This window comes from Bubalus kerabau, chromosome 4 (genome assembly GCF_029407905.1).
Source record: "Bubalus kerabau isolate K-KA32 ecotype Philippines breed swamp buffalo chromosome 4, PCC_UOA_SB_1v2, whole genome shotgun sequence".
Taxonomy (NCBI): Eukaryota; Metazoa; Chordata; class Mammalia; order Artiodactyla; family Bovidae; genus Bubalus; species Bubalus kerabau.
In genome coordinates, this window is record NC_073627.1 from 35,582,178 (window position 1) to 35,597,541 (window position 15,364).

A 15,364-nucleotide genomic window follows, 5' to 3' on the forward strand; every position below is an offset into this window, starting at 1 on the left:
TTGATGCCTTGTGTGTTAAATGACTGCTCCATGGAGGAGAGAAATATATTTTATTTCACTCACTAAGTTGATTTCCTTTAACTAATACTATCACAGTTAAGCTTAACCTCTGTTTCTTTGATGAGGCCTCTGACATGTGGTTGATTATTGGCTTATTAATTTGAAGATTTATGGGCGGGAAAATGCTGATTATTCTTTTTCTTTTTTTTTTTAAATGTAAAACTGAGAGACAAAACATACAATTGTACATACCTGAAAAAGAGATGTCCAGATCCCCTATATCCTACTGGGGAAATTTCATTGCATAAATGGGTTACTATTCGTTGATGGAAAAATTAAGTTAACTGGAATCCCCAGTTCACCAATCGTGCCAGTTAACTGAGGTATTAGTGTCCTGGGTAAGCTCTTAGAGCTATTAAATTAAATGGTCATGACATGAAACCTCAGAAAAGTCTCATTGTGTCTAGAAAGATTGTGTACAGGTGTTGCTAGCCTGCTTTAGAATAAGAAAAGGCTTCAGTATTCTCAAAAATCATTTCCTCTCCTGAGGAAATGCACCATAGTAAAAAAAAAAAAAAAAAAAAAGCCTTCCCCAGTGCAGTAATTGCTGGCTTTCTGCTTCAAAAGAAAAAAATCCTTGAATATTATTCAAGTTACAGTTTCCATCAGGCTTTTCTGAATAGATAATACTTTGGTGTTTGATTAATAAATTCCAGAAAATGAACTGGAATCCCTACAGACAGAAGTTGTGGGAAACATCTAGTTGCTTAAGAACATTGTTTTTTATTTCAAAAGATGCTTACAGTTTAAGCTCAGGAAGTAAAAAGGGTATCTTCCATCTATTGGAAAAGCTCTACATTCGAGTACTTTTCTCAAATTTATACTCTGACCCTATGAAATGAAAACCCTGAGAATTCTGTTTGAAACAGAAAACGTTGACTGTTGATCAAAAGGAAAAAGCCTCCTTCATTTAACGAAAGACATTTCTAATTATCTACAGCTTCTTGTCAGAGTAAAACATATTATTTGATGGTGGAGGGTTCAGAAGTTACTACAGGCAGTCCTGAGGGCTCCACAAAATACTCTCTCTCAAATTCTGATAGCCTGGAGTCACATTCCATTTAGGGGGTCTGTCACTGTGAAGCCCCCTTTTTCCTATACCTGTCTGATTTCCTGGACTGCCTTATCCTCCAGCATCCCTAGCAAGGTTCTACAACAAACATCTAAGCTCTCTTGCTTCCACCTGTGTTGATGGGTGTCTTAGACATCCAGTAGGTACATACGGTTCTTCATTTGGTTAAAGGAAGACAGATTCATCCCCGTAAAGCCACTGTCTCGTTTCACATATTTGAATTTGCAGATTCAACTCTTGGCTCTCAGAAAGGCCTGTTTCCTCTTAGAATCCCTCTTTCAGCTGGGTAGGCTGCCACAGGTGAGCCAGGGAAGCTCAACTCTGCTTCTTTTGCCCAGAGAGTTTGACCAGAGGCGTGTGGAATAGAGGAGACAGCCAGCTTTCCTCTGGCTGACCTTTCGCCACTCTCTGATCAACAGCTCAGTCTAAGGATCAGGGTACACGGGGGATCGTTATAAGTTAAGAAAACAGACACCTGGAGACACTGTTTCATTAATGAAAAAGGATGGCTTCCAATTACGTGCCTTTCCGTTGAAACTTTCTTACCAGACTGTAAAACACTGTCATGTTTGGAGGAATACAAGGAGTGAATGCACGTAGCCTAGGATGTCAAAGAGGAGGGATTCTGGTAAGAAAATATCATAAGGGACCAACCAAAATATTATCACATGTACAAGAACGTAAAGTGAGTATCTGGGAGTCTTGGGAGAGAGGAGAGGAGAGAATGGGGAGGTGGTGTGGGGCTTAGCTTCTGAGAGGAGCACAGAGCATGGGCAGGAGACCCCAAGGGCCTTGCAGGGCGGGGTCTCTATCAGCCGTCTGCTAGACCAGTACCCGAGCCCCTTACCACTCTGACAACCGCTCCAACAGGCCATGCCTGCTTCACACTTGGGATCCTTAAAGTAGATTGTTGGCTGCCTCCAAACCCCCCACCAAAATAGGAAATTTTCCTCAATGGCTGGCTAGCCCAACAGACAAGTTTTATATAATCCCAGTGGAAGAAAAGCAAATACCAGGCTGTCAAAACTTGCTCGAAATAAAACCCAAGATGTCCAGAGTCAGGCTTGTGATCTTCTCCAGCCCCGCTCTTCTTTCTCTATTTGCTGATTTGATGAGCAAGACCACCAAGCACTCAGTTTTTCCAGCCAAATCCTCAGGAGTCATTTCTGGCTTTCCCCTTGCGCTTGGCCCCCGCGTCCAGTCCGATGCCCGTCCCTGTGGATCCTGCTTCCTGAGTGGCTCTGGAAAAGCCTCACAGGTTTCCTCCAGGTGCCTGCCATCTTCTGGGTCCCTCCTGGCATCTCCTGACCCTGTTCCTTGTCTCCCTTCCAACCCACCCTCCTCACAAAAGCCAGGGCATGCTTCGGGAAAATGTGAATTTGCTTTTAGCAACCATTTTCCTCTTTGCCACCATTTCTCTCTGCAGAAACCTGTCAGACACTGTCTGCTTGGTGACAACACTCAAGGCCCTCTGTAACCTGCTCTCCTCCTTATCCCCTGCACACACATGTGCACACATGCATGCACACACATGTACACACGAGCACACATGTGCACGGGTATGTGGACACACGTGCATGCATGCATACACACACACACACACACACACACACACACACTGTGGCAGCAAAGGTCCAGTGGTGTTTGTGTCTCCACACTGATTGTCTTAGATGTATTTCATTTTATTCACCTCTCTAGGCCCTGGTTTCCTTATCTGCAAAATATAGGGATCTCCCTGGCAGATTCACAGTAATTTAGCAGATTCTTGAACCCCCGTTGCTGTTTTTATTGTAGCTGAGTTAAATGTTTCTGCTGATTTGGAGAGAAAGGACTCGTGCCCAGTGTGGGATCTTCCCGTCCAGGCATATGAGTCTGGCTGTCTTTTTCTTCAGACTTATTCTTGAATGTCCCTTCAGTATTATGGCATTTTCAAACTATCAATCCTGCCCACTTTTATTAAGTTCTTTGTTCTCTGTTTATTAGCTTAGTTATGAGTCAGATTTTTTCATTGTGTTTTCTGATGGCTTGTGACCAGTTCATTAAGAAAGGCTTTGTAGCATTCTGTTTGTTAACCACCCTCTTTGCTGCTCTAAGTTGCTTCAGTCATGTCTGACTCTGTGCGACCCTATAGACGGCAGCCCACCAGGCCCCACTGTCCCTGGGATTCTCCAGGCAAGAACACTGGAGTGGGTTGCCATTTCCTTCTCCAATGCACGAAAGTGAAAAGTGAAAGTGAAGTCGCTCAGTTGTGTCCGACTCTTCGCGACCCCATGGACTGCAGCCTACCAGGCTCCTCTGTCCATGGGATTCTCCAGGCAAGAGTACTGGAGTGGGGTGCCATTAACCACCCTCTTTACTTCAGTTCATATAGGTTTTCTGTTGACTGTTCAGTTATTTGCAGCTTAGATGGTCTCATTTTCTGCAAGCAATAATTGTCTCCTTTAGTTCTCTAAGAGAAGCCAAGGACTAGGTGGTTAGGCTTTGAATTCACAGTTAAGAGGAGGGTTGACTTGAGCAGCAGAGGGCGACTGTTGACCCCTGGTGGTCCTGGAGCAGGAAGGCAGAGTTGTCCACAGTAGGTTCATCTGAAACCAGGCGACTGGCAGTGGAAGCAGAGAGGGTGGTTTGGAAGGTGTGTTGTCGGTATTCGTAGGACTTCCTGTACCTCTGTACAGTCTTCAGTTCAGTCGCTCAGTTGTGTCCGACTCTGCGACCCCATGGACTGCAGCACGCCAGGTTTCCCTGTCCATCACCAACTCCCGGAGCTTATTCAACTCCTGTCGATAGAGTCGGTGATGCCATCCAACCATACATCTGTACAATCTTAATGTTACTGCAAAGTTTTGACCATGACTGTTGAAATTGGTGAAACCCAGGTTCATATCCAAGGCCCAACACAAAAGAGCTTTGAAACCTTAGGTAAATTGCTTCACGTCTCTGAGCTTCGGGTTCTGTCACCGACATCATCATCGTCACAATCACGCTGTCGGTTTGCAGGGTTGTTATGGGGCTTCGAGTTGATGTACAGAAGACGGTGAGCAGAGTGCCCAGCACATGGTACACTCTCAGCTTCTCTCGTGACTAAACCCTAACTTGTAGGTCGCCAGGAGGAGGCGCTCCATCAAAGCAGCTCTGCTCATGGCCCCTTGTTTGGCTCCTTGGCACTTCCCCGTGATTTGTGATTGTCGTATTGTGTGGTAATTGGGATCTCTCTCTTATTAGCATGGAAGTTCCTTGGGGCGAGGGGTCACATCCGTCTTGACTTTTGTAGTCCCAGCCTCTGACGTCATACCCGGCACAGAGTCAGTTAGTGATGGATGGAGGATGCGTGGCTTCTCCTCTCTGCCCAGCTTAGACCTCATCCGGACCCATGTACATCCTGCCCTCAATGACCTTCCCCAGCTCTCATCTCCAGCCCTTCCTTCTCTCCTGGCTCCACCCTGTGCTCCAGAAAGCTCTGTGATTTCTCATGAGACGTGGTTAGGGACGTTCTCCAGAGTGACAAGGACATTAACCAGAAAAGAGTTTGCTCTTCATTCACCTTCAGTCATGAAGACACTGGTCTTGATAGACCTGTACCTGCAGACCCTGAGAATCTGGATTTGAAAAGGGGATGGATGTTAAAAGGTGACTGACAAAAACCAGTTTTGTCCATGTCTTAGTTATCTCGCTGATGGCCTAAAAAGTCTGATTCTGCAAGTGACAGAAAGCCTCCCGGCCATCTTGCTGATGACCCAAAATGTTGAAACTAGAAATGTATTCCTTCCGTCTGACTCTGTCATTAAAAGTGCATGCATATATTTGTAGCATGAGACACATGGTAATTAAACCTTTGTTCTTTGGGAGATCTTTTGGGCTTCTTTGGTGGCTCAGATGGTAAAGTGTCTGCCTGTAATACGGGAGACCTGGGTTCAATCCCTGGGTCAGAAAGATCCCCTGGAGAAGGAAATGGCAACCCACTCCAGTACTCTTGCCTGGAAAATCCCATGGACAGAGGAGCCTGGTAGGCTACAGTCTATGGGGTCGCAAAGAGTGACTTCATGTTCTTTCTTTCTTTCTTTGGTTGGAAACAAAACTAGAATCACTCACATTATCACAGTAATAAGCTCAGGTGGGTTTATCCTAAGTACCCGGTTACTGTTGTTAGGGAATAGAGCAGACCTGGGGAGCAAGCACAGCAGACCTAGGGAGCCTGCATTGCTCCCAATTCCCTGGTTTAGCTCCAGAACAAAGAACCTGTTTGTGCAGCTCAGCCTCATGTGCTGGGCTGAGATGGGCCAGGTGGGCTGGCTGACCTCTCCGTGTGTCCCTGTCACCATGGCTTGATGGGCAGCATCATGGGGTATAAATGGCCACTGCCTTGGGCCACCCTCCACCAGAGCCTTGGTCTAAACAGATCCCACTGGAAGGGGCTATTCAAACACCAGGAAACGTGCCTGGTAAATGCTTAAGAAGAAGAAAAGGCAATGTTTATCATGCACTTACTGTGTTACAGATTCTGTTTCCAGGACATTTTGTACAGTACTCTTATCCTCAGTTTACAGGTGAGACCAAGACAGGTTAAATAGCTTGCCCATAGTCACACAGATGGGAAGTGGAGTGGCCAGAATTTGAACCCAAGCAGTGTGGCTCTAGAGCCTTCCATGTCACTGAGACCATGGGTAAAGACAAGGAGATAGGGCACATAAACAGGGAAGGGTGGGGAGGGCAGAGCAACCTGGGAGAGGACCTGAGAGGAGGGAGATGGGGAGCACTGGTGGGCCCCAGTGTCGTGGGGCCTCTACTGGGGAGTGACGGGGGAGGGGTTCAGCCCGGGGGGGTCAGTGCTGAGGGAAGAGGCCCCTGCGATGCTTGTGGGTAAGAGTGGGCTATAGTGAGGAGGACAGCCCTGGGGTCTGGGTCAGCCACTCAGCCCTTATACGCTAGAGTAAGAGCAGGTCTGGTCATCAGCAGCTGAAGAAGGGAACCACTGACTGTAGTAGTAAAGGGATGAAGATTTGGGTGGCTCCTGACCCAGGGACCTTGAAAATAAATTGTTGTGCTTTAGAGGGACTTTGTTTAAACAATGTGGATCTTACCCATAAATTTGGTTGCTTTCCCTTTGGGCACTTACTGGTAGAAGTGACGAACAAAAGTCAAGCTGGTGTCAGAACCCTTCTAGAACGTTGGTCAGGACCTTCACTACCACCCTGTCCAGCAAACAGGTGACACGTCTGAACAGGAATGCGTGTCTGTCCTGTAACAAAACCCAGTTAGGCTAAAAAGCAAAATGGGAGAGTGGCGAGTGACATCCATTGGCAAGTTGGACAATTTTAATGAAAAAAGTTACTCGCCTGCCCGATTTTCTGGTACCAGAGTCTCACGTGCAGTCACTCACAGTCATTTCCCCAGAAGCAAGGTGAGACCGTGGTGATGGACATATGGGTTGGGAGTGGCTCTGATCTTCCATTTGATACCTGAATTCAGCCCGGACAGAAGAACAGCATCTCATATCCAGAAAACTGCTCAAGGGGACCACTTGGAGCCAATGGCAGAGGCTGCCCCAGGACCCACAGGCCTGGAGCCCCTGCCTTGAGGTCCAGGCCCAGTAACCCCTGCCGGCTCTGGGGCAAGGATGACCCGCTGAGGTTTCCGGAGTGAGATGCGGCCTGAGCGGGGCCTCGCCAGAGCAGAGGCTTCAGGCCAGTAACGCAGCTAGCCAACAGCCTGTGCCGGCCTCCACATTTGTTTAAATAAACCTTGAAATTGCCAGCAAGCTCTTAAGCCAGAGTCTGTCTCTGTGAGGAAAAGTCAGACTGTGTACACCTGCCTAGCACCATGCAGCGTGACCCAGGAGGAGTTCCGGTCTCTCCTGCCACCCCACCAGGGGCAGCGGCATCCGCAGAGAGACCCCTGGCTGTGTGTGGCCTGGCGTGGTCCTCGCTGGTGGGGAGAAGGGGCACCCTGAGGGTGGCCACCAGAGTCAGCACCCAGTGCCCAGGCCGCCTTTGTCACACTGCCTTCCCGGGCACGGCCCCACCCCCACATCAGGGCTTGCACACACACACCCCCACCAGCACACTCACACACATTGGAGCCTGTAGAGGGGTTGCTGGTTAGCAGAGACTGGAGCTCGGGGGTGTGGGAAGGGGACTGCTCCCTCTCTGTTCCAAGATGACTTTTTTTAGACCCAGAAGGGGAAACTGGGCTCCAGTCGCCTTTATCCGAGGCACTCGGAGTGCTTCCCACGTATCTCGTTTATCCTCACGACACCCCTGAGAGGTACGTTTGTTTGAGATTTCTACACAGTTATGATTATGCCTATAGACTGGAGTTCCTGACTCCGCGTCATTCTAAACCCAGAGTCTCATCTCATCTCACTTTTCCTAACACAGCTAAACCCTTCAGGGAATGAAACGTCTCAGGCCTTAGCCTAGCCAAAGGGTGATTTCCACACACCTCCCCCCCCACCCCCCGCCCTTTCCTTCTTTTTTCTGTTGTTGTTAAGTTTGATTTATTACTTTGCCTTCTAGCCAGGCTCAATGGATGGTCAGAATATTATAAATAATGTGGATTGAAAAGATTGTGCTGAAATGTTTATTGCATTCTTAGAAAGAGAACAGGAGATGGCGTGGAGAGCGTGGCCGTGGGGAAGGAGGGGCGTGGGGGGTGGGGGAGGCAAGTCTCGCCCCGAGGCCATGTCGGTGGGTCCATAAAAGACAGCACTCGGAAAGGAAGGCTCATATATTGCAGCCCCACAATCAAGAATGCAGGAGTGTTCCAGCGGGTGTAAAGAATATACTTCAAGAATGCCAGGACCATAAGGAACTAATCATTAGCCATCCCCCCTCTCGTTTCCCCACCCACAGTGCTCAAAGGAGACGGCTAAAGGAGTGGCCGCCATGCTTTATGACCAGTTCCCCAGCATCCTGGCTTTGGGGCACCCTCTGGGATGGGGCAGCTGTGTGTGTGTGTGTGTGTGTGTGTACGTGTGTGTGAGCAAGTGCCTCCTTTGACTCAGCACCCAGTGCTTTAGCATCATGAATCTCTATTTTTGGGGTACACCACTAGAAATACACATGTTCTCCAGGATCAGCACCCCCACACACATACACGGTGTGGGAAATAAATGTCACGTTGGCCCACTGGCAATCAGTGGTCACCTGTGAAGCTGGACTCACACCAGGCTCTTCTTCCTCTCTTAGGGCCTTCCTTCTGGAAGGAAGAAGAAGGGTCAAAGCGCCTTAGCAACTAAGGCTGCCTGGGTCAACCTGATACTTGACAGAAAAGTCTGGCAACCCAATGGAGATGGTTCTCTGCTGTTCATTTGCTAAGTCATGTCCGACTCCTTGTGACCCCGTGGACTGTAGCACGCCAGGCTCCTCTGTCCTCCATTCGCTCCTGGAGTTTGCTCAAATTCATGTGTGTTCAGGCATTGCTACTGGCCAACCATCTCATCCTCTGCTGCCCCCTTCTCCTTTTCCCTTCAATCTTTCTCAATCTTTCCCAGCATCAGGGTCTTTTCCAATGAGTCAGCTCTTTGCATCAGGTGGCCAAAGGATTGGAGTTTCAGCTTCAGCATCAGTCCTTCCAATGAATAGTTAGGGTTGATTTCCTTTAGGATTGACTGATGTGATCTCCTTGCAGTCCAAGGGACTCTCAAGTGTCTTTTCCAACACCACAGTTTGAAAGCCTCCATTCTTCATCACTCAGCCTTCTTTATGGCCCGACTCTCACATCTGTGCATGACTACCAGAAAAGCCATAGCACTGGTCCTTTGAATTGGTCTCTATTCTAAGCAGGGGTCGTCTTTGGGCCACTCTAGCTGTTGGTTTGGTCCTGCAGAGCTCAGAATATAGCTCTCTCACTCAAGAGGAAAGGAGGCCGAGGTGACATTGATGTGGGGCTGGGGGCAGGTGGGACTGGTGTGTCAGATACAGCCTGCTCGCTTTCCTCACTGTGTGTATCATCAGCCGGGACAGTGACTTTCTTCCTGGCTGGGGACCCCGAGCGTCATCTATCTAGTACCCAGAGAAAGCCATGGCTCTTCTTGTGCTGTTAACAGATTCTATTTGATCTTGTGGTGTGGAGAACCACCAGCAAGCTTTGATCCTGACCTCCAACCCAGTGGTTCTCAAACGTAAGCGCCAGAAGAATCACGAGTAGGGCTTGTTAACACCCAGCTTCTGGGAGGCCCCTCCACCCCCAGAGACCGGATTCAGTAGGCATGAGTGGGGCCCTTGAAGCTTCATTTCTAACCAGCTCTAGGGCGATGCTCCTGAGACCACAGCATGAGTAGTACTGCTCTGAACACAAGCATAGCGTTGGCAGCATCAGGTAATTTTCGGTAATAACCTTCTCAGGAATATCAGCAAATGGCAACTGAATAAAAATTCCAGGGAATGAAGGAACTGTGAACAGGAACTGTTCAGTGTTCAATGGCTGAAAATTCTGAGTCTGAATTGTGTGTTAGAAAGAAGCCCATGAGCATCTGGTAAAATCCTAGCATTTCACCAAAATGTAACTGTTCATTTACCTGAAAGATACACATAGAATCTGTTCTCTCCTAGGATTTGATACCAGGTCACTAACCACTAACGGGCAATGTATTGATTTTTAATTTGGCAACACCAACTTACTTTACCTGTACCCCCCTATAGTTTTTTAGAGCCAATATTTTATGATAACTTCTTTTATTGATAGTTTGTGCTCTTTCATTCTGTTTATGGGGTTCTCAAGGCAAGAATACTGAAGTGGTTTGCCATTCCACGTTTTGTGGACCACGTTTTGTCAGAACTCTCCACCATGACCCATTGTCCATCTTGGGTGGCCCTATACGGCATGGCTCATAGTTTCATTGAGTTAGACAAGGCTGTGGTCCATGTGATCGGTTTGATTAGTTGTGAGAGTTGGACTATAAAGAAAGCTGAGTGCCAGAGAATTAATGCTTTTGAACTGTGGTGTTGGAGGAGACTTGAGAGTCCCTTGGACTGCACGGAGATCAAACCAGGCAATTGTAAAGGACATCAGTCCTGAGTATTCATTGGAAGGAAGGACTGATGCTGAAGCTGAAGCTCCAAGACAATATTTTGGCCACCTGATGCAAAAAACAGACTCATTGGAAAAGACCTTGATGCTGGGAAAGATTGAAGGCAGGAGGAGAAGGGGATGACAGAGGATGAGATGGTTGGGTGGCATCACCACTCGATGGACATGAGTTTGAGCAAGCTTCTGCCATTGGTGATGGACAGGGAAGCCTGGCGTGCTGCAGTTCATGGGATCACAAAGAGTCAGACACAACTGAGCAACTGAACTGAACTGATGCTCTTTCATGTGTTCACTCACTCACTTATTTCAACATATATCGATCACTTATTATGTGCCAAGTGCTGTTCTACCAGCTAAAATGTCCACACGAACTACTGCCAAGTGATAATGCATTTGAAATCCGTACTGTTGTTTAGTCAGTAAGTCCTGTCCCTCTCCTCAACAACCCCATGGGCTGTAGCCAGCCAGGCTCCTCTATCCATGTGATTTCCCAGGCAGGAATATTGGCTGGGTTGCCATTTCCTTCTCCAGGGGATCCTCCCAACCCAGGAATCCAACCTGCGTCTCCTGCAGTGGCAGGCAGATTCTTTACCCCTGAGCCACCAGGGAAGCCTGAAATCCATTCTACTGTCTCTTAATATCCAAAACAGTATTTGAATCTCAACAATGAGGTGCTATTTAATCCACCAAAACAAAAATACGTATGTGTCGAGCAGATATTGACATCTGTCCTGGTCACCTGTGGATATAACATGTTGGAGACACAGACACGGAAACACAAGGTCTGTCCTCTCAAAGAATTTTCCGGCCATTAGGGAGGTAAAGCCTGAACCCGGTCAGTCATTAATTTCCCCAAGTGTTAAGTCAATTTCTGTAATGCGCATGTTCAGTATGCAGAAGCCGCCCAGAAAAAGTGGTTCAGAGACCGCCTTGGGCACACGGGAGGAGGTGTCCCTGGGGGAGGGAATGTTTTTGAGCTGAGGCCCCAAGCCAGTGTTGGGGTGCCGGCTGTAGAAGTTGGCAGGGGGCTCAGAATCGGTGCGAACAGTCCCTGCCAAGGCGCCAAGGTGTGAGAGAGGGTGCATGTTGAGTGAGAGGCCGGGGTGGGAAAGCTGGATCGTTTCTTTGGGACTGTGTCAGAATTCCACTTTTTGTATTTTGCTTTGAAATGATTTCTGAAATATCTGACAGACCATTTTTTCATGTAAGCCAACAAATATTTCAAAGCCAAACCTGACATCCTGAAATCGTCTCTTTGACTTTTTTTGGGGGGAGTGGAGGAGGAGACATTAATGACATCATTTTAATATTATCCTCAGACACCTGTAGCATCTGCCCTCACAGCTCACATCTGAAAGGCAGGCTCTCCATGCGTTTTGCACAGCGTGTCAGAGGCAAACACCCGTCATCAGCTTGAACAGGCTTGTAACATGTGACCCCTGGCACCCCGTGGCCATCAGCATGCCTTTCTGTGACTGTACGTCTATAGTCTCTTTAAGCCCCTTACACACTGACCGCCTTCAGAGGAAGGAAGAGGATGAGGACTTCTTCCTGGGTTGCCTTATCCTTGAAAGTTCCTTGGTCCACACGCTGTAGGCCAGCACTGCAGGCCGGTCCTTCGGTTGGGCTGGTTCCCCATCTTTGAACTCTGCTGAGTGAATCCCTGAGCCTCAGAGACTTCTGTTCATTTCTTATTGCCAGTAGAATCCTTGCTCAACAGTTTTTAGGCTACTGTATTCTAGAACATCTGGTTGGGGATCTCACCTGTTTGGGTATTTTTTTTTTTTCGGTCAGCTCATTGGTGACATCATTGACCCTGAGCACCTGTCAGAGCCACACTGGGGCCAGGAAGGACCAGTGTCCACCCTGAGTGTTCACATAGGAACCCACACTCTGCTGCTTCACTAGTTGGTGCTGCCCAAAAGGCGCCTTTCTTCTGTGAAGGTCAAGGTTAATGGATCCTCGCCATTCATAGAAGGATGTCTTTGTGGATGGTGAAGAGCATTAGAGAATGTTGTTCTGGAGGGGGCGTCGTTGCAGGGGTCCACACGACAGTAAGATGGCACCTTCACTCCACAGCGTGAACAGTGCCGCTGTGAGACCACGCGTGGGGTGTGTGCTCTGCAGCCTGACCATCCTGGGTGTTTCCTTTGCTGAACTGCAAGCCTGCTGCTGCTTTGAGAAAGGGGCCCTTTTCCATGACCCAGTGCAGAGCAGCTTTTCAATCTTTGTGGTCCTCACCCAACCCATCCTGACGGCACCTGAGGGCTCACAACTCTTCGTGCTGCTCAGGGGACGCTAGCCCCTCACCAGGGTGCTGGAAGGTTGTCAGTCCACCCTTGCAGCCAAGCATCTCACTGCAGCGATGTCATTAAATTCGTGTCTGAAAGCAGGAAGAGGAGGCCATCGGGGCCCTCCAGGTAGAAGACTGCGTGTCCTTTCTGATGGAGCAGATATGAATTGCATTTACTGATGCACTCTTAATTTATGATACATTGAGAAGTGTATTTTAATTTTTGTACATACAGGCATACAGGCTGTTGCAGAATTTTGCATGAGCACAAATTTCAGAATCTGTTTTCCTGGTAGTCTTTGAGGAGTGACAGAGAAGATTTTCAAGAACAGTGTGGCAGTCGTATCTGGGTTGCACTGAGTGGTCATGCCTGAGGGCAGGTGGCTGGCCACATACCCCTCGGAGAACCCTTTCTCCTGGGTGTTGGTCTTGTGAGCTGGAGGGGAATAGGCAGCATTGGAGGCTTAAGGGGGTCACAGATGGGGGACAGAGCAAAATGTCTCCTGGCCAAAGGTTGAGGACCCTGAGTGCCATGCTTGTAGCCACACCAGTTTATAGGAGGTGACAGCGGCAGCCTTGTCACTCAAGAACATGCCGTGGGCCAGGTCATGTGCTCGGTGCCAGGCCTTTTACCTCGTGGCATCTCCATGACAACCCTGGGAGCTCAGGGTTAGAATTCTCCTGATTTGGGGCTCAAAGGATTGGTTCCTTCCCCGAGTGACAGAGTTGTGATTTGAATGCGAGCCATCTGGTGTCTCCACCCACAGTGTAGCTCTGGCTCTTCCGCTCTGCGGCCTCCCAAGGGGGGAAAACATGTGTCCACGCCTGTCCCTCCCAAGGAGGGAAAACATGTGTCCACGCCTGTCCCCCATCCCTCTGCTGCACGGTTGGGAAGTGCCACGTCCGGCGCTGGGAGGTGGTGGGACAGAGAATTTGCGGTCACTTAATGGCTGTGGCTTGAAAGCCAGAGTGACCTCCAGCTCACAGTAGGGCTCATTGGGCTGCCTCTGTGATGGGGATGGACTGCACAGACAAGCTGAGGGACCAGGACGTCGTTCTGGTTCTCTGGTAAGAGACTCAGCTCTTCAAGTGAAATGACCGCTCCTGGCTGCTCGCCCCAGCCCTCAGTTTTCGTTTCTCCCACAGCTCTTAGCGGTCATCCTTCTGTCCTCCCCACTGTGGCTCTTGGTTATATATAGTCCCTGTCACCTTGGAGGTGACAGAGGAAAACAGATTAGGTGGGGGGCCAGTATGACTTCCAAGATGACAGAGTGACCCAAAGCACAAGGAACGTGCTAACCAGCCCCACGTCAGCTGAAACGCATTTACCCAAATTCACCCAAATTTGGGGTGACATCTTGTGTCTACTCTGTCATCTGACTCCTACCTCCAACCCCCCCGCCTCCCCCCCACACCCTGCTTCCTCTCGACTAAAGCCCCCAGCTGGTGGCCAGCACTCTGTAAAGTGAGAGGCCCCTGGTTAAGGCAACAGCCCTCAGTTTAAGAAGTTTTCACCAGGGCATGGAACTGCAAACCCAGCCACCCGCGGACACACGGCCTGGACCACGCATCCCCGCAGGACAAGCAGCTGCGGAGTGTGCGAGCCAGGGTCCCCCTGCACTGGCCAGGGCTGGCTGCCACTAGCAAGCCCTTCCTCTCTGGCCCACCTTTTCTACACTCCATAATAAGTCCCCCTTCTGTTTCCACTTGTCATTACATCACCCTTCATTCCAGCAAACTCTCGTCATGTGTTATTTCTAAGCTTACATATTATTAGCATTCAAGGATGGCAGTTCTCTGATGCCGTGTAGGAAGGCACCCTAATCTCACCCGCAGTGTGTTTCCAGGTCCCGCTGTGGGGCGACCGGGTTCTGGAAAGAATTAGTGCCCCCTCCGCTCCACATGCCCCTGGAACTTGAGTAAGAGGAGAGCATGCCTCAGACCAACCCCCGCCCACAACCTGCACACTAGGACGACACAGGCTGTGTTCCTCTTTCTTATTCCCCTTCTGGCACACAGTTTGGCTTCCCTGGTGGCCCAGCAGTAAAGAATCCGCCTGCCAATTCAGGAGACATGAGTTCAATCCCTGGGTCAAGAAGATCCACTGGAGAAGGGAATGGCAACCCACTCCAGTGTCCTTGCCTGGGAAATCCCATGGACAGAGGAGCCTGGCGGGCTACAGTCTGTGGGGTCACAAAGAGTCAGACATGTCTGAGGAACCACAGAAGCACATGGTTTACTTATTTTGGGTTTTGTCTGTTTTCGCCCGCTGCACCCCCAACACACACACACACAGACACACAAATAGCAACTCAATGAGGCCAGTGATTTGTCTGTTTGGCTTATTGCTGATATAACCAGTGCCTAGAATGGTGCCTGGTGCCCTGGACATGTTCTGTTGATGTTTGTGAAATAAATCAGAAGCTGAGAAAGAGAGAACCCAGAGGGTATCAGCACTGTTTGTGCTTTCCCAACCACACTGGCAGTGGGGGCCGTCTGTTTCATTTGTGGATTAAACACTGATCAAGCGACTCCATGTGAATGTGTGTAAAGAATCTACGTGCCCAACAGCGCTAATGGTGTCACTGGTGGCTCTTGTCAGGACTGTGGCAGCAGGAACAGAGGGACTTGCTGGATCCAGGCGCCCCGTGGGCATACATGGTGCGTCCTGGGGAGGAGGGGACCCCAGTGCGGAGGCTCTGAATGCCTAGTTCGTGCTATCCAGGGGTCCTTGTTAGCACTCTTTAGAGGGGGCTCTGTTGCCCTGATCTCTTCCAATTCCTCTTGCCTGAGAATTGGAGGGCAGCTTTTCTTGCCTTTGATGCTTCAGGACATCTCTGGCAAATTAGAAAATACTTAAAAATAATAGAAGGTGTGTGTATGTTAGTCGCTCAGTCATGTCTGACTCTTTG

General features: G+C 49.1%; 1 protein-coding gene across 8 annotated transcripts in view; it reads left to right on the forward strand.

The window, feature by feature from the left end:
- Positions 1 to 15,364, forward strand: part of STX8 (syntaxin 8) — a 209,172-nt gene that overhangs the window by 181,360 nt on the left and 12,448 nt on the right. The gene's annotated exons all lie outside the window — the stretch shown is intronic.